Raw genomic sequence first — 22,965 nt, 5'->3', positions numbered from 1 at the left:
AGGAAGGTTGGGAATGACAGTTCAATGCCAAGTTGCCCATCTGTGGGAAAGGAGGTAGTCTGATTTGTTGCAGTACCAGCACATACCAGACAGAAAGATGCAAGGTATGCAATGGATGAGTCTGGATGTTTGCTGCGCTCTGACAAGGCATGTACATATGGTAGTTTCAATGGGGTGTGCAGGGGAACAGGAAGGCAGTGCAGAAAGTTGCATCTGAGTGTATGCATGCCCATTGCTAAGAGAAAGAGGGTCTAGATTTAAAATTGGAAAACACCTCCAATAAACAAATTTGTTTGAATGATTGCAGGAGGGCGTATGGATGGCAGGCAGTGGAGGACAAAATACATTTAAAACTGCTAAATAACAAAAAATACATTCTTATGCAACGGTGGTGTAGCGGTTAGCGTTGTCGCCTCACAGCAAGAGGTTCTCCCATTTGATTCTCGGCTAGAGCGCCTTCTGTGTGGAGTCTGCATGTCCTCTACGTGGTCGAGTGACATTAAAGACATGCAGTGAGGGGTGTGCGTGAATGGGCATGCTTTCTTTGAAGGTTGGGCGTCGGGCTGGCAACTTGGCACTGTAAAAATCAACTGCCAATCATTAGCAGATGGGAGTTCCGCTATGGCGACCCCTAACCGGGAAAAGCCGAAAGACTTTATAAACAGAAATGCTGCTAACAGTACATCAGACTGAAATGATAGTTATAGGTTTATATGTTCATAGGTGTATACTAGGCTAACAACCTCTAGGGTTTTCATAAGCCTAGTCATGCAACCCAGATGTGTCCCACAAGTTATATGTTTTAGAGATTTATATAGGGGGGTGATTGTTGGTTATCACCTGATTTACTGGCTGCCTGTGTCCATCAGAGACATAGGCTCCAGACCAATGGTGAATTTTCAAATTCACATCCAATGGTTCAAGTTACACTTAAACAGGGTTAGGGAAGGATTTTGTTTCACATGGATTGGGAGCCTATTCCAGAGAATGGGAATTATCTAAGATATGTATTGGTCTCTCCAACATGTCCTATTTATGTTGCAAGCAAAATGAAAAGTCTTTAGATCTAGTAGTGCCGATGCTGTTTGCTTTGCAGATTTGCAAAAGGTTCATCAGAGTGAGGTCCAGGGATGCCTTGTATGCAAGGCAAAGATCACCTCTTGGTAGTCTATAGAAGACAGAGTATAGAGACAGGGCTTTGAGGCGATCTGCATTTTGAAAATTATGTGTTATGAAGATATTTACCCAATATTTTATATACCAAACTAGTGTTTTCATAACTAACCTGGCTACTAGGAAAGTATTTAAACAAAACTTGAATGACATCAGAAGAATTTAGTTGTAACGGGTTTCAAAAATATTTTAATTTTGCTCAGGTAATACAAACTGATTATGTGCATTTGTTGTATCTATAATGCAAAATTAAAATAGCAAAAATTAGCCATACATAGCAAGTCAAACACTGCCATAATAACACAAACCCCTGGTACTCAGAAATCAGACCTTAATTTTAGAAGTAGGATACTTGGATAGTGACACAATAGTACTACAAGTTGAAACAAGAAGATAGGCATTGAACACGATAGTGAATGTTCCACGTTTTGAAAATGCCATGGCCTTGGAGATAATTATATTAAATAAATTTTATACAGGGTATAACCCTCTTTATGAGGGGATGGGAGCCTTGGCTCCTAAAAAGAGCTAATTCTTTTTCTTCTGGTCATCATTTTCAGCCAATAGTGATATTCAATCAATTTGCATATGCCTGAGTGATGGTTCAACCTGTATGCCTTGTATTCGGTAAACGTGTGACCTGGAATATGAAGGCTGTTCACACCAAACTGTAGTTTAGCTTTGCTTCACGTGTTAAATCCTAGATATCGTAATGTTGATTAAAACAATGACAAATGCATCAAAACAGAGAGATACTGCTGGTCACTCTCCAGGTCCATGTGATCAGTTTAAGTCAAAGTAGGAAGTGATCTTAGTCAAACCATTTTTAAAATGTTACCATCTTTTAAAAGCTGGAAAGAATATCATGATAACTATTAGAAAATGAAGATTAGAATAAAATAAAATACATTAAAGGGACACTTTTTAAAAGATGTATACATTACAGAGGAAGCCTTTGGAAAGTTCTTATCAAAATTCTCAAAATTCACCCATACCACTTTCATATCCATGGATTGAAAGCTTTCATTGCCTCCCCAATCCCAGTAATAAAAAAAAAAAAAAAAAAAAAAAACACAAACTAATGTGTTCACAATGCAAAGCTATTTCTGTGTGTGTGTGTGTGTGTGTGTGTGTGTGTGTGTGTGTGTGTGTGTGTGTGCCCGCGACTCGCCCTGTGATGGGATGGCACCTAATAGAGGGATAGTATCTCTGTCTTGCACCCATTGACTGCAGGGGCAGATTCCAATTTCTCGTTATCCCTATCTGGATTAATCATATAACGAGAGGATGAATGAATGAATAAATAAAGGATGGAAGGAATAAATAAATATTTACATTATCTTTTACATCCCATCAAGAATATTTGATCAAAGTAGAACACACACAACTTCTACATGGGTGCACAAGCTACTATGGATTCTGACTTATTTGTACATTTGTTTTTGGAATAAGCACCCTTTTAGCATCTATAAAGTATCATGATTCATTACTAAAAGCTCTAATTCCACAGACTGCTAGAAGAAACACAGACTAAGATTTATAGACACACTTTTCCAGCAGAAGCCTTGCACAGTTAAGCTGCACTGAACAGCGATATAGGAAAACATTGAATATTTAAAGGAAGGTGTTTGATAACACAGGGCATAAATAATCAGCAGAACTTAGCCATGCAGTGAAACTGCAGAAATAAACATAGTAGTACAGTGAAATTCATATTCAGAAACACAAGACACAATTCAGTGAGTAGTCATGCACTATATTACTTGACTTTGACAGAAAACAAAATGTGAACTCAGACTGAAAGATCTCAATGTGATGCAATGCTGATATGAGCTAGGCTGCATGGAGTAGTGTGTTCTTCAGCAGAATGAGACAAAACACCACAGGAAGCAAAGTAGCCATATAGTATTTGCAGGGGCACTACTTTGGTCACTACATATGTGGATACCTATTTGATGCATAAAAAAGAAGAAAGGGTGTATGGAAAAATATAAATGGGGGAACAGCAAGCAAAGGGTCAAGCCAAGTGTGCAGAATGAGAGGAGAGCAATATATTTTTGCATGAATTGGTCCCTATTTTTCTTTATATACAGAAAGGGGGATAAAGGAAAGGGTCAAAGGGAAAGAAAGTAGGAAAGAAAGGGCTGAGACAGAGTGCAGAAACAGACAGACACACATAGAACAGCACAAATAGGAGGTAACCCACATTAGGATGAAGAAACATGGGGTGGATGGAGACAAACGGCAGACAAATGGTGATGAAGAGAATAGGAAAAGGCCTGGAATATGGGGCTGGACCCAAGAGGAAGAGAGGGTGGCCTAATGGTTAAAGTGTTTGCCTTCCAAACACAAGGTGCAGGGTTTGAGTCTCACAAGGGATAATTGGCTAGGCTTAAAATGGCTCGCAAGGGCAGTTAGCTTAGTACTAATCTATGAACCTTTCTATGAACCTATATGGTGAGGGTAGGAGCAGCTGGTGTGACATCTTCCATCCTAGCCCAATGGGACATTACAGAGATCAATCACCATGTGATGGATAAGGGTGGGCAGTGGCATGGGACATACCCTCCTTATCTGGCCTGAAGATAAGGACCAGCTAGGTAACCAAATCTGCAATCTGACTGAGAAGGCTTTCTATGAAATACATTTGTGAGGAACACCACCTCCCTGACCACATGCACCTCATCTACAGCCTGGATGGTGGAACATGGCAGAGTTTTCTGCTGAGGAAATCGATAATCTGGACTTGCAGTGAGGAGAAAATATCAGAAGCTGGCCATAAGTAACTCTATCCTGAAACTGGACTGAATTTAGTTTACAGTATTCCAACACTTGTTGAGGATAACTAAATATGGCTGGCTACAAGCCTCTCCTGCTTCCTGCAGAAGGTGACATGACTGATGTCGTACTCTCTGCTGAAGTTGAAAAAGAAAGAGCACATCAGATAATGAAGATAATTGTAAGATAAAAAGCCTGAGCAATCCTATAATTAAGCCCCCAAAACTGCATGTTAGGCAGTAGGCATGTGTGTCCCCACCATGCATAGGTTAATGGACTTGAGCAGACTATGACATTTTATATACATCGATATATATATATATATATATATATATATATATATATATATATATATATATATTTATATATATCTATATCTATATATACACACACACACACACACACACACACATATATATATATATATATATATATATATATATATATATATATATATATATAAATATATATATATATATATATATATATATATATATATACATAAATATATATATGTTTGTTTATTTGTGTCTTTCGGCTTTTTCCCGGTTAGGCGTTACCACAGCGGAACTCCGGTCTGCTAATGATTGGCAGTAGAGTTTTACTTGCTGGCTTGCCGGGCCTAACGCACAACCTTCAATGAAGGAACGCCCGTTCACGTATGTCGTCACACAGAAGACACTCTAACTGAGAATCGAACGGGCAACGCGTCTAACTGTGAGGCGACAACGCTACCACAGCACTATATATATATATATATATATATATATATATATATATATATATATATATATATATATATGTACACACACACACACACACACACACACACACACACACACATATATATATATATACATATATATATATGTATACATATATATATATACATGCACACATATATACATGCACACATACATATATAAATGTATATATATATGTATAGATACATATACACACACACACACACATATATATATATATATATATATATATATATATATATATATATATATATATATATATATATATATACACATATATTTAGATACATATATATGTATATATATATATATATATATATATATATATATATATATATATATATAGGTCTACCTGAATTAACCGAAACTGCAAATGACCGACAGCGAGATAACAGACACCGGAAGATTGACAACAGAGAAGACTGACAGTTGAGAATCTCGACACTGAGAACACCGACATGTTAAGGTAAGTGTGCGATAGGGACTGATGTTAGGGTCAGGGTGAGGTTAAGGTAAGTGTGTGATAGTGACGGATGTTAGGGTAGGGTGCGGGTGAGGTAAGTGTGCGATAGTGATGGACTTTAGGTTTAGGGTCGGGTTAAGTGACTTAGGGTTAGGGTGTGGGTAAGATACGTGTGCGATAGTGACAGACTTAAGGGTTAGGGGTGGATTAAGTGAGTTAGGGTTAGGGTACGGGTAAGGTAAGTGTGTGATAGTAACAGATTTAGGGGTTAGGGGTGGATTAAGTGAGTTAGGGTTAGGGTGCGGGTAAGGTAAGTGTGTGATAGTGACGGACCTTAGCGTTAGGGTTTGGGTTAAGGTTAGTGCATATATAGTTGTGTATGTAAAGTTTAGGGTTGGTTTGTAAGGTTTTTGGTGTGCTTGTGTTGTGTGTGTGTTTTTCGGGAAAGTTATTTGTTTTGTTGATTGTTGGGATTGTGGTTTGTCAGACATGTGAAGTTTCATGTTTTTGAACTTTCGGTTTGGTCGTGTCGGTTATTTCATTGTCAGTATTTTGGCGTGCCGGTGTTATCAGGTAGACCCATACATATATATATATATATATATATATATATATATATAGATACATATATATATATATATATATATATATATATATACATATATATATATATATATATATATATATATATATATATATATGTATATACGGGGACACCAGGTAGTGTGTAGTCACCATGAAATGGTGCCACATCACTCCATGACATAACAGAGTTCTAGGCATATTGCATCCAGTACCTCCACCACCTCCATCTCCACCTGACTTGGAAGATGCAAACAGTAGCAGACAGGTTTCCTAAGATGACTTTGACAAATGCTTACTAGTAGTGACAAGTCATCCAAAACTTAAAGAGCATTAAAAAGAAAAATATAAATTTAGCAATAAAAATGCATTGACTTATATATTTTGATGTACTAGGTTAGAGCCATGACAATGGTGGTTACCGGGGTGAATTTCCTTTCTCCCATCCAATCGCCAAGGTTTCTTTTGAAGAGGGCCAAAGAGGTACTCTGCTTGACATGTATGGGCAGTCTATTTCAGAGTCTGGGGAGTCTCTGGGTCAGGAACCTATCTCTCCAGCATGTTTTATTTATTGTGATGACAAGGTTTATATCCCTGGAGCATGTGGCTCTGAGGGCTTGGGATTTCTTTAAGTAGATGCCAAACAATAGAGGTCCCAGGACTGAACCCTGAGGTACTCCACTTGTTTCCTGTCTGGAGCTGGATTTGAAGTCAGCTACTTTTACAGTGTGGGTTCTGTCAGTAAGCCATTTGGCAACCCATCGAGTGATACAGTCATTAATGCCCAGCTTAGTAAGTTTATCTATGATTCCAGAGTGGGGGATGGTGTCAAAGGCCTTGATGAGGTCCAGATAGGCTGTGTGGACTGCCTTACCCTCGTCCACGGCTCTGGAGACTGATTTGAAGAAGTCAATCAGGTTCAGGAGACAAGATCGGCCCTTCATGAACCCAAACTGGGTGGGGTCCAGTGTTTTAAGGTTGCCAATGTCTTTATTTATAAGTTCCATGATAATACACTCCATAGCCTTGCAGATCAGGCTCGTCAGACTGATGGAGCAGTAGTTCCCAGGATCCAAGGTGGATCCCCCCTTGTGGGGTGGGATAACTGTAGCTGTGCGCCACTAAGTGGGCACGAAGCCTGAGGTGAGGGTATGATTAAACATGACACTTAGGTGAGGTGGTAGTTCATTTTGTAGTTCATGTAGTACACAGCCCGGGATGTCATCTGGTCCCATGGATGCTGTATTCTTAGCTTTGAGAGTGCGTTTTTTACCTGTGTGGCTGTTATTACCAGAATTTGGCAATTTTCCAGTATTGAGATTGGCCATTTAGGGGGTGAGAGGGGAGTGAAGTTGGCACAGAATCAATCTGCCAGGATATTGGCAATATCCTTGGGATCAGTATATTTAATGTCATTCTGTTGTAGCTCAGAGCATATCTTAGCATTGCCATTTAGATTCTTGACATAGTTATAGAATGCCTTGTGGTTGTCTTTGGAATCTTTGGCAATTTTATTTTTGTAACTAGCTTTGGAGGATTTTATGAGGGATCTCAGTTTCTTACTGAGGCTGGTAAGGGCGTTTTTTGCATCCTGGGATTTTCCTCTTTTCTGCAACAGTTTCTTCCTTTTGTTGTAAAGTTTGTTTATAGCAGGGGGCCACCAAATTGGCTTCCTTTTTTTGGAGGAGAGCATCTTGCTTCTATTTGGGATGGCACGATTCATGCTTGAGTGGATGTGCTCGTACAGTGCCTTAATGTAGAACTCGGCAGTCAAACTTTCAGTTCCCGTCTGCATGGGTATCATGATGTTTGTAACTTCTGACTTGAGTAGCATGAAGTTGGCTTTGGAGAAGTTTTTTATGGAGGTTTCCTTACTGGAGGGGTGGGGGTGGGATGTCGATGTTAAGGGTGATTAGCTTATGGTCTGACCTGACCAATGAGTTCTGTGTTCATAGGTGCCGACATGTCCACAGTACATAGTGAAATGTCAGAAGCTGGAAAATTCCAGCCTTGCAGAAAGAGATACCATGTTGCAAGTGCTCTGAACACATGGCCAGCCTCTGTTCAGGACAGGGAGAGCTGACCAGACTTTACATGATCAGGTATGGAAGGTAGCAGTCCATGTCATAAATGCCATGGGTGGATTGCACTGCATATTAGTGCAGAGTAATTAGCACGTCATGGTCATGCTTTACAATTCCAAGGCAAAGGCACATTCCATAGAACTGAGAGGTTGGCCCTAGGGATTAGCGGACATTCATGCTGACAGAGCCAGAGGAGTTCTTGTTTTTCCTGCAGGAGGACAATGGTTCTAAATTCATCCATGGAGAAGTAGACACTTACTTCAGGATTTCCCTACCACTTGTGTGTCCCAGTGGATGATACATTAAGTTAGTAGTTCTTTCAAAAGATTTCTGCACATTAGCACTCCAGATAGAGACTGTGGCTGATCACAGAAAATGTTAGCTATGTTTTGTTATGGGCACATTAGGTATCCAGCCAGGCATCAGGATGGCAGTAGAGATAGGCTGGGGCTATTTTGTGTACATTGCATGGGCATCCTTAATGTGCATTCCACAAGGACATGGATTTGGCAGAGGTACTTATGCACACATCAGAGTGTCATTATTGTGTATTACCTTAGCACAGTACCGTGACAGTGACACCTGTAGATTCCGAGCACAATAGCAGGCTAATGCTTGCACTCACATAGGAACTGATACAAATGATGAAGAGGAGGATAATGATGATGACAACCACGAGACACAGATATCTGATGACACTGTAGCATTGTCTGTCTCTGTATTACATGGATATCCACACACAATAAAGGCTGAATGTGTGATGTCTCCAACACAGAAAGTTAATGCTTTACATCTGAGTACTAATCATCCTCAATGAGAATCCTCCCATGGCTTCAATCACCAGTTATGGTTCCTCTGTAATTGTGCAATCGTATGAGTGCATTACATCTAAAGTGCGTGACACCAGCATGTGTCACAGTTTGCCCCTGATATGTGGGTTGCACTCAGCCTCAGTCAGCAGATGTATTTACAGCATCATTCCAGCACAATCTCCTGAAACCCAGTCCAGCATAGATCTGCCTGCTGGCTTGTCAGGCAGGTCTCATCTGTGTGGACATGGAAGCCATGGTCATAGTAGTGACTGGTCTTTTGAGGCCTTTAGTAGAACACACCACTTCCCTGTCCAAATGCATGTCAAGGACTGCCAGTGCTGCCAACCCAGCTCACAATATCAGTGTTATCAGAACTCAGGCAATAATCCCAGATATAACAGATGTGTCAGTGTGCTGTGTATGGGGTCCATCACAGAGAGTACAGTTCTCATAAGTATCTAGGCATGTACTGTACTGTATCAGCTGTCATCATGGGGGGCGTGATACTCAACCTTTACTGGCAGTAAAACTGGAGCAAATCTCATCCTGGTCAAAGTCTTTCAGTCTCACACCATCCCTATCAGGTGAGATCACATGTCCTAAGGCCACCAGCCAGCATGGTAGCTGCGGACCCTGGTTATGTTGTGGCAGCCCAACTGCATCAAAGCGGGAACTGCCCATGACAAAGAATGCATATCAACTTAAGACTCCCATTCCCACATCATCATACCACAATCACACTGCTGCTGTCTAGGAAAGCACTGTGTGGTTGTTTGGTCAGTGGTCTTGACCTGCCTCCATTGATGACTGTGTGTGTGTGTGTGTGTGTGTGTGTGTGTGTGTGTGTGTGTGTGTGTGTGTGTCTGCATGTGCATGTGTGTGCGTGTGTGTGTATACATGCACAGTCTCACAAACCAGTATCCTGTGGCTACCTAGACCGTCTCCTCATTACCATATCATGGAGCTTGCAACATACTGTGTATATCCTGCAGACCATGGCAACACTGTACTGCAGTGGCCCCTTAAACTTGTCAAGGCAGTGAAAGCAGGCTTTAAGCAAGCTGAACACATGCTCTGTGATGCTGTGGGGGAGTACATCAGAAGTTCCATACTGATGTTCATTCAAAATCTGTGGGCTCAGTATGGGTATCATAAGCAAGAACTCCAGTTTGGTATTTAGCATAATTTTCAACAGAGCATAACCATTTTGGTGGAGTCTATGACATCTGGGCACACCATAAATGTAGGTATACACATTACTATTAGCCACGGCACCCTACGCTTACCAACTAGATGGCACAGTGGAATTTCAGTAGTGAGGAAGCAGTGATATAGCCGAGATGTGTGCCAGATATGTGAATCATGCTAACTGACTGCCTGTTGTGTGGACATGTCAGTTATGATACAAAATATATCATACACAACCAGACCATGTAATGGTAGCCCTTCCTGTTTACAAACGTTTGTGACTGTGAGTCAGGTTGGGCTGTTATTGCAATCTATGGCACCCAGTACTCAGTGATTGGGTGATGTCATGTAAGACACACATGGTGTTAGTTTGCAACTGTAACGTGTTAAGAAATAATTTAGGATTCTCCACATGCAGAAGCTTTATATCATGGAACTTGAGTATTCTAGAGTCAGATGCCTATGAAGTATGTGTCCTGAGTGTTCTGTAGCCAGTATAGAAAATCATGTATATACCTTGATCTGCACATGTATGGAAAGGCTACTCATTCCTGTCGATTCCTTGTGTTAGTATTAGAGGTCACTCAAGGCGTCTGCAATGTCCTGATCAAATCTAAAGTGATCAATAACCACTTGATCAGGGAAATTGTGATAAACTGCCCACTGACAGTATTGTTTACATCACACATACAGTCAGGTAACAGGGGTTCTAATGATTAAAGTAGCATGTTTGATGAAAGCTGTAATGACTCTGAACATTCTTGATATATACAATGATGAATTCGTGGAATAACTTGCTTTTTTATAGTCAGGTACACCGAGCTGCAGAATTTCCCATAGAGACCACTATGAATTGTGACTGCTCACCTTCCTTGTACAGATTTTACTATTGTTATGACTTCAGTTTACACTCAACTCCTTTCATGTAATTAGATAATCATTTCCATATGCCCCCAGTACACATTTAGGCTGTCTGCACTATAACACAAAGTGGGACTTTGAGTCACTCCAAGCCTGCACCAGTCTGCATGTGGCTGATTATTATTCAACTTAGGATCATAGGTTCATAGGTAGGTACTAGGCTATTGGCCCTAGAGCCTATATAAGCCTAGCCAAAAAATGTACCCTGACTTTCGCCACCCAAGAAAATCATTTTCCTGTGCCCCTGTCGAACAGAGCCACAGAAGTGATCCCTGGGGTGAATTTCTCATTTCCCATCCAATCATCAAGATTTTTCTTGAAGAGTGCTAATGAGGAGCTCTGTTTGACATAGATAGGTAGTCTGTTCCAGAGTTTGGGAAATCTCTGGGACAGGAATCTATCCCTCCAGCATGTTCTGTTTATTGTGATGACAAGGTTTAGGTCCCTAGAGCGTGTAGCTCGGAGGGATTGGGATTTCTTTAAGTGGAGCATGTCCAACAGCTCTGGGTTTGACATAGCTTTGTATGTTAGGCAGAGATAGGCCCCTGAGTAGGCGATATGCGATGGAGTAAAGCTGTAGTTTTTTGAGACGGTCTGCGCAGGGCATCTGTTTGAGGCCAGTAATCCTCTTTGTGAGGTATTTCTGTGGTCTTTCCAGTTGTTGTAGATGTCTTGTGAGGTACATACCAAAAGGGGCGTTGTACTCTATAATGGGTCTAATGATTGATGAGTAGAGGGGAACAATGACCTCTTTTTTTCTGGATGAAAATCCTTTTGTGATGAGATGAGCCACGTAGAAGGATTTCCTGACCACTGTGGCGATGTGATTATCAAAGGAGAGACTACTATCCACCTGTGTCCCAAGGTCTCTTATCACATTTTCGGCATTAAGTAGACTACCAGCTATGTGGTAGTTCATGGGTACAGAGTTTTTACCAAAGGGGATGACAATACGCTTTTTGGCATTGAGCTTCAGGCCATGACTTTGACACCAAGTATCTGTCTCAGTGAGGCCTTTTTGCAGTTTGTCCACATCATTAGGAGTTTCGATTATGGCTCCTAGTTTGCAGTCATCTGCAAACTTTGTTAGGCAAAGACCTTCTGTGTTAGCCTGCACTTCAGAGTAGTAGATACCAAACAGGAGAGGACCCAGGACTGAACCCTGTGGTACTCCACTTGTCACTGGTCTGAAGTCGGATTTGTAATCCGCTACTTTCACAGTGTGGGTTCTGTCCGTGAGCCAGTTGGCAACCCATCTTGTGACATAGGGATTTATACCTAAGAATCCTGGCCAGAATCTCTTCCTAGACAGCAGTTTGTTTGTGGAATAAGGCTTAATATTTTATATTTAAATCTGAGAATGTAACTTTTGTTAAAAAGCATATTTCAGAACTATTTTGAAGCTAATGAATCCCCGCTGATGTTCTGGAGAAACACTGGCGACCATGATCTGTTGGTTATTCCTAACTTATCAACTATCAACCATGACAAACAACCGAAGTCGATCACTTTAGTGGCACAAGTCCAAAAGCTGGATTTTAAACATCAATGAAATGAAATAACAAGTCAATGAAGCTTAATTCATTACATATATAGGATTCCAGACTTACACACTGCTGCTTTCTGAGCTCTGTGAAATTCAGGCAATAGATGAAAATAAATGAATATTACACAATTTAAGTAAATGAGACAAATACTTTTTGTAGTTTATATAAGTGAATGATTTCATTGGCTCATAGGAAGTTACTAGACTAATGGCCCTAGGGCCCTTACAAGCGTACTAAGTTCTTATGCTTATTACCATGATCAGCACCTATTGCCCCTATCCAAGAGGGACACAGGTGGAACTCCCAGGGTGAATTTATGGTCACCTATCCAATCGTCCAGATTGGGTTTGAAAAGGGCCAATGAGGTGCTCTGTTTGACATGAAGTATCATGCAATCTGTTTCATAGGTGTGGTAACCTCTGGGAGACAAATCTGTCCCTCCAGCAGGTTTTATTAATGTCACATATCAGGTTAAGGTCTTTAGAGCAAGTAACCCACGTACCATTTGACTTATGGATATTAAGCATTTCCAATAAAGCAGGGTCAAAGATTACCTTGTATGCAAGGCAGAGATCACCTCTGAGTAGTCTGTATGAAACAGAATAAAGTGACAGTGATTTCAGATGATCCCCATAGGACAGATGCTGAAGACCTTGAATTTTCCTTGTGAGGAACCTTTGTGGTTTCTCCGATTGCTGCACATGCTTGCAAAGGTACATACCAAAAGGGGTGATGTACTCATTTATTGGCCTGATGAGGAAAGAGTACAGGGAGGCTATAACTTCTTTTTTTCTCAAGGCAATGCCCTTACTTATGAGCAATACAGAATGCCCTTTTCACCACTGTGGAGACATGGTGGTCAAAGGTAAGGTTGCTGTCAACCTGTGTGCCTAGGTCACTCACCACTGAGTGCATACTTAAGGTTTTGCTATTGATGTGATAGTTAGCAGGAAGATTGCTTGTACTGAAAGGAATGATAATGCATTTTTTGCATTGAGTTTAAGGCCATGATTTTGGCACCAGTCATTTGGTTGTGTAAGACCCTCTTGTAGGATGTTGACATCACTTGGAGATTCTATGACTGCACCCAGTTTGCTGTCATCAGCAAACTTTGTCAGCCACACACCTTTAGTTTTTGCTTGTATTTTGGAGAAGTAGATTCCAAACAGTAAAGGTCCCAGGACTGATCCCTGTGGACCACCACTGGTTACAGGTCTGCTGTTGGAGGTGGATTCCCCTATTTTGACTATATGAGTTCTGTCAGTGAACCAGTTAGTGAATCATTTAATGATATAAGGAGTGATGCCTACTTGGGTGATATTCTCAATGATGCCTGAGTGTGAGATAGGGTCAAACACCTTGGTTAAGTCTAGGTAAGTTGTATGCACAGATTTCCCCTTGACCAGGGCCTTGATGACTGTCCTGAAGAAGTCCACCAGGTTTAACAGGCATGTGCTCCCCTTGACAAAAAACAAACTGAGTAGGGTCAAGTGTTTGGAGATTACCTATATCTTTATTGATAAGGTCCATGATGATTTGCTCCATGACCTTGTAGATAAGGCTAGTCAGGCTAATAGGTCTATAGTTCCTGGGATCAGTGGAAGCACCACCTCTACGCAAGGGAATAATGGTGGCTGTTTTCCATTCAGCTGGTATGAAGCCAGTGCTTAGACTACAATTGAAAAGGGCACCTAATGGTGTTGTTCATTCATGCTGGAGCCCATGCAGGATGCAGCCTGAGATGTTATCAGGTCCCACAGATGCTGTGTTTTTGGCCTTAGAGAGGGCATTTACGACCTTCTCTTTAGAGATACAAGGTAGGGGACAGGTGTTAGGGATGTCATGCGGCAGGTGTGGCAGGGACAGGGAAAGTGAAGTTTTCACAGAACCTGTTGGCCAACAGGTTAGCTATGTCCACAAGCTCAGTATATGTGGTATCATTAACTGTTAGTTTGGCACAAATCTGGGCCTTTCCTTTTACGTTATGGATGTAACTATAGAATTCTTTGTGGTTGTCCTTTGTTGAGGAACCGATTTTGGACTCAAAGTTTGCTATGGAGGACTTCACAAGAAGTCTTATTTGCTTATTTAAGTTGAGGAGGGAGTCTTTCCATTTTAGAAGGACTCGTTCCCTCTTACTCTTAGACAGGAATTTCTTCCTCTTATTGTCAAACCTGTTAATGGCAGTTGTCCACCAGGCAGATTTTCTTTTACTTGAGGAGCTTGTTTTTGTCCTATCTGGTACAGCCAAAGTCAATGCAGTTATACAGGGGATTGCATAAAACATTAATGTAGAGCTTGGCATAGCTGCCAGTTCCATCTGAGGAAGGAAGTGCAGTGAAGCTATTTATACTATCCCGCAAGAGGTGGTAATCTGCTTTGGAGAAGTTTTTTAGTTTAGTTGTTTCTGGGGAGGGTCAGTTGTAATAGTTACTTCGAATGAGACCAATTTGAGGTCAGATCTCAACAGGGAAGACCCCATAGCAGGGGTGATACAGTAGTTTCCCCATATTGGTAAGCACCAGATCCAGGATTTTGGCATCCTTGTGGGGGTGTCAACCAGCTGGTCCAGGGCAATGGAGTTAACGAAGTCGAGGAAACTTTGGGCAAGTGAGTTTGAGCACAAGTCATTTACGCAGTCACTGGATGGGTAGTTAAAGTCACCCAAAGTCATGGTGTTCAGAGGTATCTTGATAGACTCAGGTAGATCCAAAATAGGTAAAGTGGGTATCCTGATTCATGGAGGGGGTCTTGTAGCTGGCAGTGACTTGAATAGGTGTCCTACGAACAGTTAATTGCACCTGCAGTGTCTCCAGGGAATCATACTGTTTACCAGTCTGGATGTGTATTTATCTTTAATGAATATTGATACACTGCCTCCTTTAGTTTTTACTCCTTCAGTTTGGGTCTGAACATGTGGAAGGAGGTATAACCCAGTATGGCTGACATGGTCTCCACAGCCTTGAACCAGGTCTTCATGACTGCACAATGTCTGCATCTTCCAAGGTGAGGATTTCTTAAAATTTGCTAGAAAGGGGAACCCAGGTAAGATGCAAACATTTTGGTATTTCACACCCGTTCTGTGATTTTAAAAACCATACAATAACTATAGCTGTTAACCAAAAGTGAACAGTTCATTATGTAAATATTTTGCCACAGCCATAAAAACAGTTATTAAACCTGGCAGTACTTCAACAATGGCAGAACACTCTTCTGCTAAACAGCTAATCTGTATCTTATTCCAAAAGATTGAGGTTATTGTAATGACCATGCCATTCCTGATATACAGAATATAATCAGTGTGCAATTTAGCAGCTGTGCTGTCTCAAATAATGGATCTACTTGCAAACGTAGTCTCCCACAACTATAAAGCTAATCAAATGATAGACTTTTCATGTTCTTCTGAGTAACTATCAAGAGATTATCTGGGCTGTTTGAACTTTCTTATTTTTCAGAAAGTCTGTCTACTAAAGTCAGAACTGAAAAGGATGAAATTAAAACCCACCCTGCATAAAGATGTATAATTATACAGCTTTGTTATTTCCAGATGTCTAACTTTTGAAAAAAGTAGTATTTTTTTCAGATTGTTATGCAGTCTTGAAAAGCATATTAATGACTGCAAACTGGGCACCATAATCGACTCTCCAGCCGACACAAGCATCCTCCAAAAGGGCCTCATAGAAACAGACAACTGGTGCCAGAGCCATGGCCTCAAGCTAAATGCCAAAAAGTGTATAGTCATCCCCTTTGGCAAAAACAAAGTGCCCACAAATTACCACATAGGTGGTAATCCATCAAGTACAGAAGAAGTAATTAGGGACCTGGGGACCCAAGTTGATAGCAATCTCTCATTTGACAACCACGTGGCCAAAGTGGCTAGAAGAACATTTTATATAGCCCACCTAATCATGAAGGGATTCACATCTAGATCAGGGGAGGTCATCGTGCCTCTTTACTCATCCCTCATCAGGCCCATAATTGAGTACAATGCCCCTTTTAGGATGTACCTTACCAGACACCTGCAGCAACTGGAAAGACCCCAAAAGTACCTCACCAAATGGATCAAAGGGCTCAAACAGATGCCATATGCTGCCCGGTTAAAGCAACTCCAGCTCTACTCAGTGGCATACCGCCTGCTCAGAGGTGATCTGTGCCTGACGTATAAAGCCATGTCCAACCCGGAATGAATGGACATGCTGCACCTCAGAAAATCCAAATCCCATCGAGCCACGCGCTCAAGACACTTGAACCTCAGCACTGAAATAAATAGGACATGCTGGAGGGACAGATTCATAACCCAGAGGCTCCCTTCACTCTGGAATAAAATCCCAGTCCAGGTTAGGCAGAGTCCCTCATTGACTCTCTTCAAGAGGAATCTTGATGAGTGGATGGGAGAGCGTAGGTTTACCCCGGGTATCACTTCTGTGTCACTGTTAGACAGAGGCACAGTATACTAACCTCGAAAAAGGGAATAGCAAAATTAATTTAAAATGGGTGGCGAAAGCCAAACACACTCTGGCTAGGCTTATAAATGCCCTAGGGCAGATAGCCTAGTATGAACCTATGAACCTATGAATCCAGAAATAATAATTTCAGTTCTTTACCATATTCTCTTCATTTAACTGAAATTTGTAACCCATTTTACCATATCATCTTTAGCATAACTTATTGTCACTTTTTCATATAACACTGTAAGAACTCTTTACATGACCTCCAGACTCCACCTTCCATTGTCATATCTCACCTATCCTTTGCTATCATAGTCACACAAAGTACTGTTGCACAGGTAAACTTACCATAACAGTAGATGTTCTAATAGATCGCTGCTTCAGTAGCATTAGCTATATGCGTTATATCCTGCTAATGATATAACAGGTGGCCAGCTTCCAAAGCTTTAAGGACACCTTTCATACACCCAAACCTTTATTCAGCTAATGCTGAAGAAAAGGAGTGATTGGATGCCAAACCCTTAGAGATTTCATGCCAAATGAGACAGGGAGGCTACAGCCCTGAAAGGTTCAGTGTTAGGAAAGTAATAAATAAATAAATAAATATATAGGGGAGCAAAAACATACAAAAATAAGGAAGAAGGTGAGAGGGAGCAGCTACTGCAGCAGTGATCATTCAGGCATCTATTGTTATGGTAAGTTTACTTACAGACCTGTACTATGTTCCATATTATGTTCATTGATGCAGTAGCCATAGCCATGTGGGTAGATTATCATAGCTTACCCTGACTGGGAGAAGGAAGGATGAGGGGAGAATGTTCCCAGCAAAGCCTGTATTAGTCCGGAAGAAGGCATCTAGTTTATAGTTCTTTGTAAATGTGTTTACAGAAGACCAAATTGCTTCTTCTAGAATACTTCTAGAATCCAACTCATGACAAAAAGTCAAAGATAAATCCATGACCCTGGCAGAATGAGCCTTGACCCTACCTGGAATTGCCTTGTTGTAGCGGGTATAATAGAAGGTAATAGCATGAGACTTCCATTCGGAATAGTTTGCTTTGACAGATGTTGTCCTTTTTCCTCACCTTTCTAAGAGATGAACAACTGATCTGAGTTCATAAAAGATTTTTCTCTGTTAAGACAGTACCTGAGCTGTCTGTGGACATCCAAGGTATGATGTACCCTTTCTCCCTTGTGTTTAGATTCCTGAAAGAAGACAGGGAGATGGTTAGCTTGGTGCAAGGAAAACGCAGACACCAGTTAAGGCATAAATTAAGTATGTATGCTCAAGGAATCCATATCTTTTTGTAAAATGAGATAAGGTTGACCCATAGTAAGACGTTTCATCTCAGATACTGTTTTATAAAGGTAAAAGCAACCAATGACACAGTTTTCCATGTTAAAAACCTCAGGTACCAATGAGACAGTTTTCCATGTTAAAAACATCAGGTACCAATGAGACAGTTTTCCATGTTAAAAACCTCAGGTACCAATGACGCAGTTTTCCACGTTAAAAACCTCAGGTACCAATGACACAGTTTTCCATGTTAAAAACCTCAGGTACCAATGAGACAGTTTCCATGTTAAAAAACCTCAGGTACCAATGAGACAGTTTTCCATGTTAAAAACCTCAGGTACCAATGAGACAGTTTTCCATGTTAAAAACCTCAGGTACCAATGAGACAGTTTTCCATGTTAAAAAACTCAAGTACCAATGACACAGTTTTCTATGTTAAAAACCTCAGGTACCAATGAGACAGTTTACATGTTAAAAAAAACTCAGGTACCAATGAGACAGTTTTCCATGTTAAAAACCTCAGGTACCAATGAGACAGTTTTCCATGTTAAAAACCACAGGTACCAATGACACAGTTTTCCATGTTAAAAAGCTCAGGTTAAACAGATGAGCTGATCCAATTGGATTAACCGTCATTTTTTCCAAGACAAAATTAAGATTCCAAGGAGGAGCTACCTTTTTCTAGGAGAATCAGTATACAATAGCCATTTCAAAATCATTGTTACATGAAATTACATTGAGACAGGGGATCCATGGGCAGACATGCTGAAATGGCCAACAAAGTAACCTTGATGGAAGAGTAAAATAAGCCAAAGGATAGAAACACACAGAAACACGGGTTCCTATCGTGTGATCGAAAATTGTAAACGGCGAACGCGTATTGAGCAAACCTGATTAGTTGAAACATCGAAACGTCATGCGTGTAACACAGAAATCGCTGTAGGGAATATTTTCCCTTTACTTCAATGGAATGCGATCTTGGAATAGGAATATTTAAGTAGTGGGGGTGTGGGGGCACAGCCACCCACATGGTGGGGTGCAGGGGGGCTTTCCCCCTGCCTACAGCGTTTGGGTAAGTATAGTTTTTTATTTTTATTTTTTTATTATATTTTCAAAATTTCAAACATTGCTCATATGGTGTTGACCATATGGTTTTTGATGTTTGAAACTTTCGAAAATATAATATAGACACCAAAAACACTATCCCTGGAAGGGTGCTGTTTCCTCTTTTGACACCAACTAGAATTTTTTTTTCATTTACTAATATATGATTTCTAGTAACTGGGCCAAAAGGTAGTAATTGCAGTGATGTTTGGAGAGTCCTTCTGAATCTTCTGAATGACTCTGGATATGAGTAGGAATGATGGAAACGCATACAGAAACATTCCTATCCAAGGAAAACAAAAATAATCTGTCTTCCAGGCCTTGCACTGAGTCCTGGAGCAGAGTTGTGCAAATTGATTTTTGTGAGAGGAGGCAAAAATATATATTTGACATGTTCCTCACAGATGGAACATTTCCTGGAAAACACCTGAGTCAGATTCCATTTGTGATGGTCTGCCCTGGTCCCTCTCAGCTTATCTGCCACACAATTCTGCTTTGATGGTATGTAAGGTACCTTTAGAGTCAGATTGTGCTAAAAAGTATATCTCAGGCTGTGATGGCTAGTCTGCACAGAGGATAAGATTTGGTTCTCTCCTGTTTGTTTATGTATCACATCACTGTGCTGTTCTCTGTAAACACTTGTAATCGTCCTGGGGACCACAGATGATCAACAGAGTTGACAGTATTTATGAGTACCAACATCTCTTTTATGTTTAAGTGCTTTGTTCTGTCTTTTATGTTCCAAAGACCCTGAAATTGTATTCCTATAGACACTGCTCACTAAGCAAAGTCTGAAGCATCTTTAATTACACACTATGCTGGAACTAGAGGGGAACGAGACACCAGGATTTTGATAATATTGGTGTCTCCAGCCAAACAATCTCACTTTTTCCAAAACCCAAAACTGAAATTTGGATTGTAACGGGATGTTAGTGTTGGGACCATGCAGATTTTATGTACCACTGATTTTTTTTCTCATATGGAGTCTTGACAGAGGAATCATGAAAATAATAGATGCCATGGGACACAGAATCCTAAAAAATACCTACGATGTGACAGTAGTCAGAGTGGAAAAACTCATGGACATATCAATATACATATCCTACTTTCTCCTGTGAAAGAAAAACTCTATGAATAGAGGCATTTAAGTGACACCCCAGCAAGAAGGAGTCAGACAAGACTTTTGTATATTCCCTGGCATCCCAGTCTGTGTAGGACATCCCTCACCAAAGTGAGAGATTCCTGATACTTTGAAAAAGACTACGCAAATAAAAGCAAGGTGTCTACAAATAGAAAACTGTGGATATCCTCCAGCATGCAGTGAGCTATAACTGGAGATGAACATTTTGTGAGCACTTTTGGTGCAGTGGATTGTCCATAGGGTAAGGTAGAGAACTGATAGAATGATCCAGACACAGAAAACTTTAAAGAACATCTGAAATCTGGATCTATAGGAATATGATTATAAGCAGTTTTTAAATCAAAGGTCATAAGTAAACACAAATGGAGAATGAGAGACAACAGGTTGTGAATAGATGCAATTTTGAACTGGGGTACTAATGCAAGCAAGTTTAGAAAGGAAAGATTCAGAACTGGTTTCCATGAATTTCCTTTCTTTCTTAAGCACAAGAACCATTTGTGAATAAAATCCTTCTCCTTGCTCAGGAGTGATTGCTTCTATCATCCACTGAGACAGCAGATGCTGAATGAAAAGAGGAGGTTGGTCTGGGCAATGAGTGGGAATCCCTTAAAAAGGAGGGAGACTCTCACCACCATATGTAACCTTGATGAATTATTCCCAGAACCCATGTGTCTGAAACAATCAGTTGCCAAAGGACAAAATGGAGCTTCAGACCCTTTGAAAGAATTAAAGTTTTGCCAGAGTGGGAAGGGAGAGGGGAGTCTTACAGATAGTCATTCAGACATATTAGACTGTCATTTCTTCTGGGTGGTTTTACGTTTTTTTGTTGTTGTTGGAATATCCCTGCCATTATTTTTAAAAGACTGTTTACCAGCAGCTTGCTGTGTTTGGTTCTTTTGTTTTTTTGAAAAAGTTGCAAAGGCAGAATTCAACCGCTTAACAAACTTGGAGAAAGAAGGATGAACAATTTGAAACATTCACTGAATCAACTTAATCCTGTCATCACACTTACTAAGGACTTAAGCAACAGATGATCCAAAATGTAAAACTTTAAGGGGAAATTCAAAATTTCAGTTTTGACACCCACAGGAAGGTTTTAAGTATGGAACCAATATAACTTCCTTGTGACAGTTCCAGTGGCAGCAGCCTGGGCAGTTGCATTAGCAGAATCATAAGCACATTTCAAACAGTTGGTAGCCAGTTGAGACTTAACTTACACAGAGGTGTGTTTTTCTCAGAAGAGGAAACAGATGCCATAATATTCCCCAAGTTCTCAAAATAGGCAAACATAAACTTTAATATACAAGCTCAACAGCTGAAAATTCGAAAAAATAAATGTTGCAAAACAGTAAACTTTTTTTCTCAAATCTATCAAAAGATTTCCCATCCTTGTCAGAAGGGGATGGATTGGTATTAACCAGATGTTTAGCTCCAGTTGGGCTCACCAGAGAAATAACTACCTGGTCTGATCTGGAATTAGTGTATAAAAACTTATTGGACTGATCTTTCCTTGCAGGCTGTCAGACAAGTTACAGACTGTTACAAATATATCCTCCAATCCTGAAGTCATGAATCTATGTGAAGCTGCGTTTGTCTATTACCCAATTTAAGTACAACCAAGACCAGTGGATGGGGAACAGGTAATTTACACTGGGTATGGCACCCATGTCATTTAGAGACAGAGGTAGCTTATAAATGCTTGGCCCTCAATGTCCTGTTTGGATATAGGACATCATTATTCTTTGAGGAAAACTTGGCAAGGCTTAGAAAGCTACCCCCCCCCCCCCCCCCCACACACACACACACACTGGGACATTATCCTAGTAACAAACTATGAATTTGTGACTCTATGAATCTATGAAAGTACAGGAGGATTTGATGTAAGTTCAAGAAAATCCAGTGGGATATATCATAATACTTCTTCAGAGAGACTGGAATGTCATGTTTCCAATCAAACAACATATTCATTCTGGAATACTTCGTGAAAAAGGGAATCATTGAACAGGGTCCTTGAAAGGGACTGGCAGAAAAGTACAGTTGTGCAAGTAACATTACCATAATGGTAGATGTTCGAACGATCATGGCTGCAGTAGCTTTAGCTATATAGGTTACATCACAGAAGTCCAGCTTTTAAAGCTTCAGGGCACTTTCCACATGCCCAAACTCTCAGTCACCTCGGGCTGAGTTGACTAAAAAGACAGGTTTCGGTGTTAGGCTTTACACCTTTCATGTAAACAGAGAAAGGGAGTCTGGGCTGTATAAGGACAATGTTACAAACAACAAAAATAAGTATTCACACCCTGACATAAACACATCAAGTAACAAGGTGAATGGAGTGCGTTGTTTCTGCAGTAGCGATCATTTGAACATCTACTGTTATGGTAAGTTTACTTACACAGCTGTACTATGTTCATTGCATTGATCATTGCTGCAGTAGCCTTAGCTACCTGACTAGATTACCATACTTAATACATTTGGAAGGTGCAAGGGAAGGGTTCCAGAACCTCAGGGAGAATGGTCCTAGCAAAGCCTGATCTAGAACTAGAAAAGGAATCAAGCTTGTAATCCTTTTAAATAGATGTTTAGAGGGACAAGTTACAGTTTCGAGAATATTTCTAGAATCCAGTTCTTTCCAAAAAGCCATAGATGAAGCCAAGGCCCTA

At 40.5% G+C, this 22,965-nt stretch overlaps 1 protein-coding gene across 1 annotated transcript in view; it reads right to left on the bottom strand.

Annotated features, from left to right (window-relative positions):
• The window catches only part of LOC122801189 (collagen alpha-4(IV) chain-like), a 1,621,248-nt gene that overhangs the window by 991,830 nt on the left and 606,453 nt on the right, over positions 1–22,965 (bottom strand). The window lies entirely within an intron of this gene.

Source organism: Protopterus annectens, chromosome 4.part1 (genome assembly GCF_019279795.1).
Source record: "Protopterus annectens isolate FY-2018-M chromosome 4.part1, PAN1.0, whole genome shotgun sequence".
Classification (NCBI taxonomy): domain Eukaryota; kingdom Metazoa; phylum Chordata; order Ceratodontiformes; family Protopteridae; genus Protopterus; species Protopterus annectens.
The sequence above is the reverse complement of the archived record's forward strand: the minus strand, read 5'-3'. Positions and strand labels throughout refer to the sequence as shown.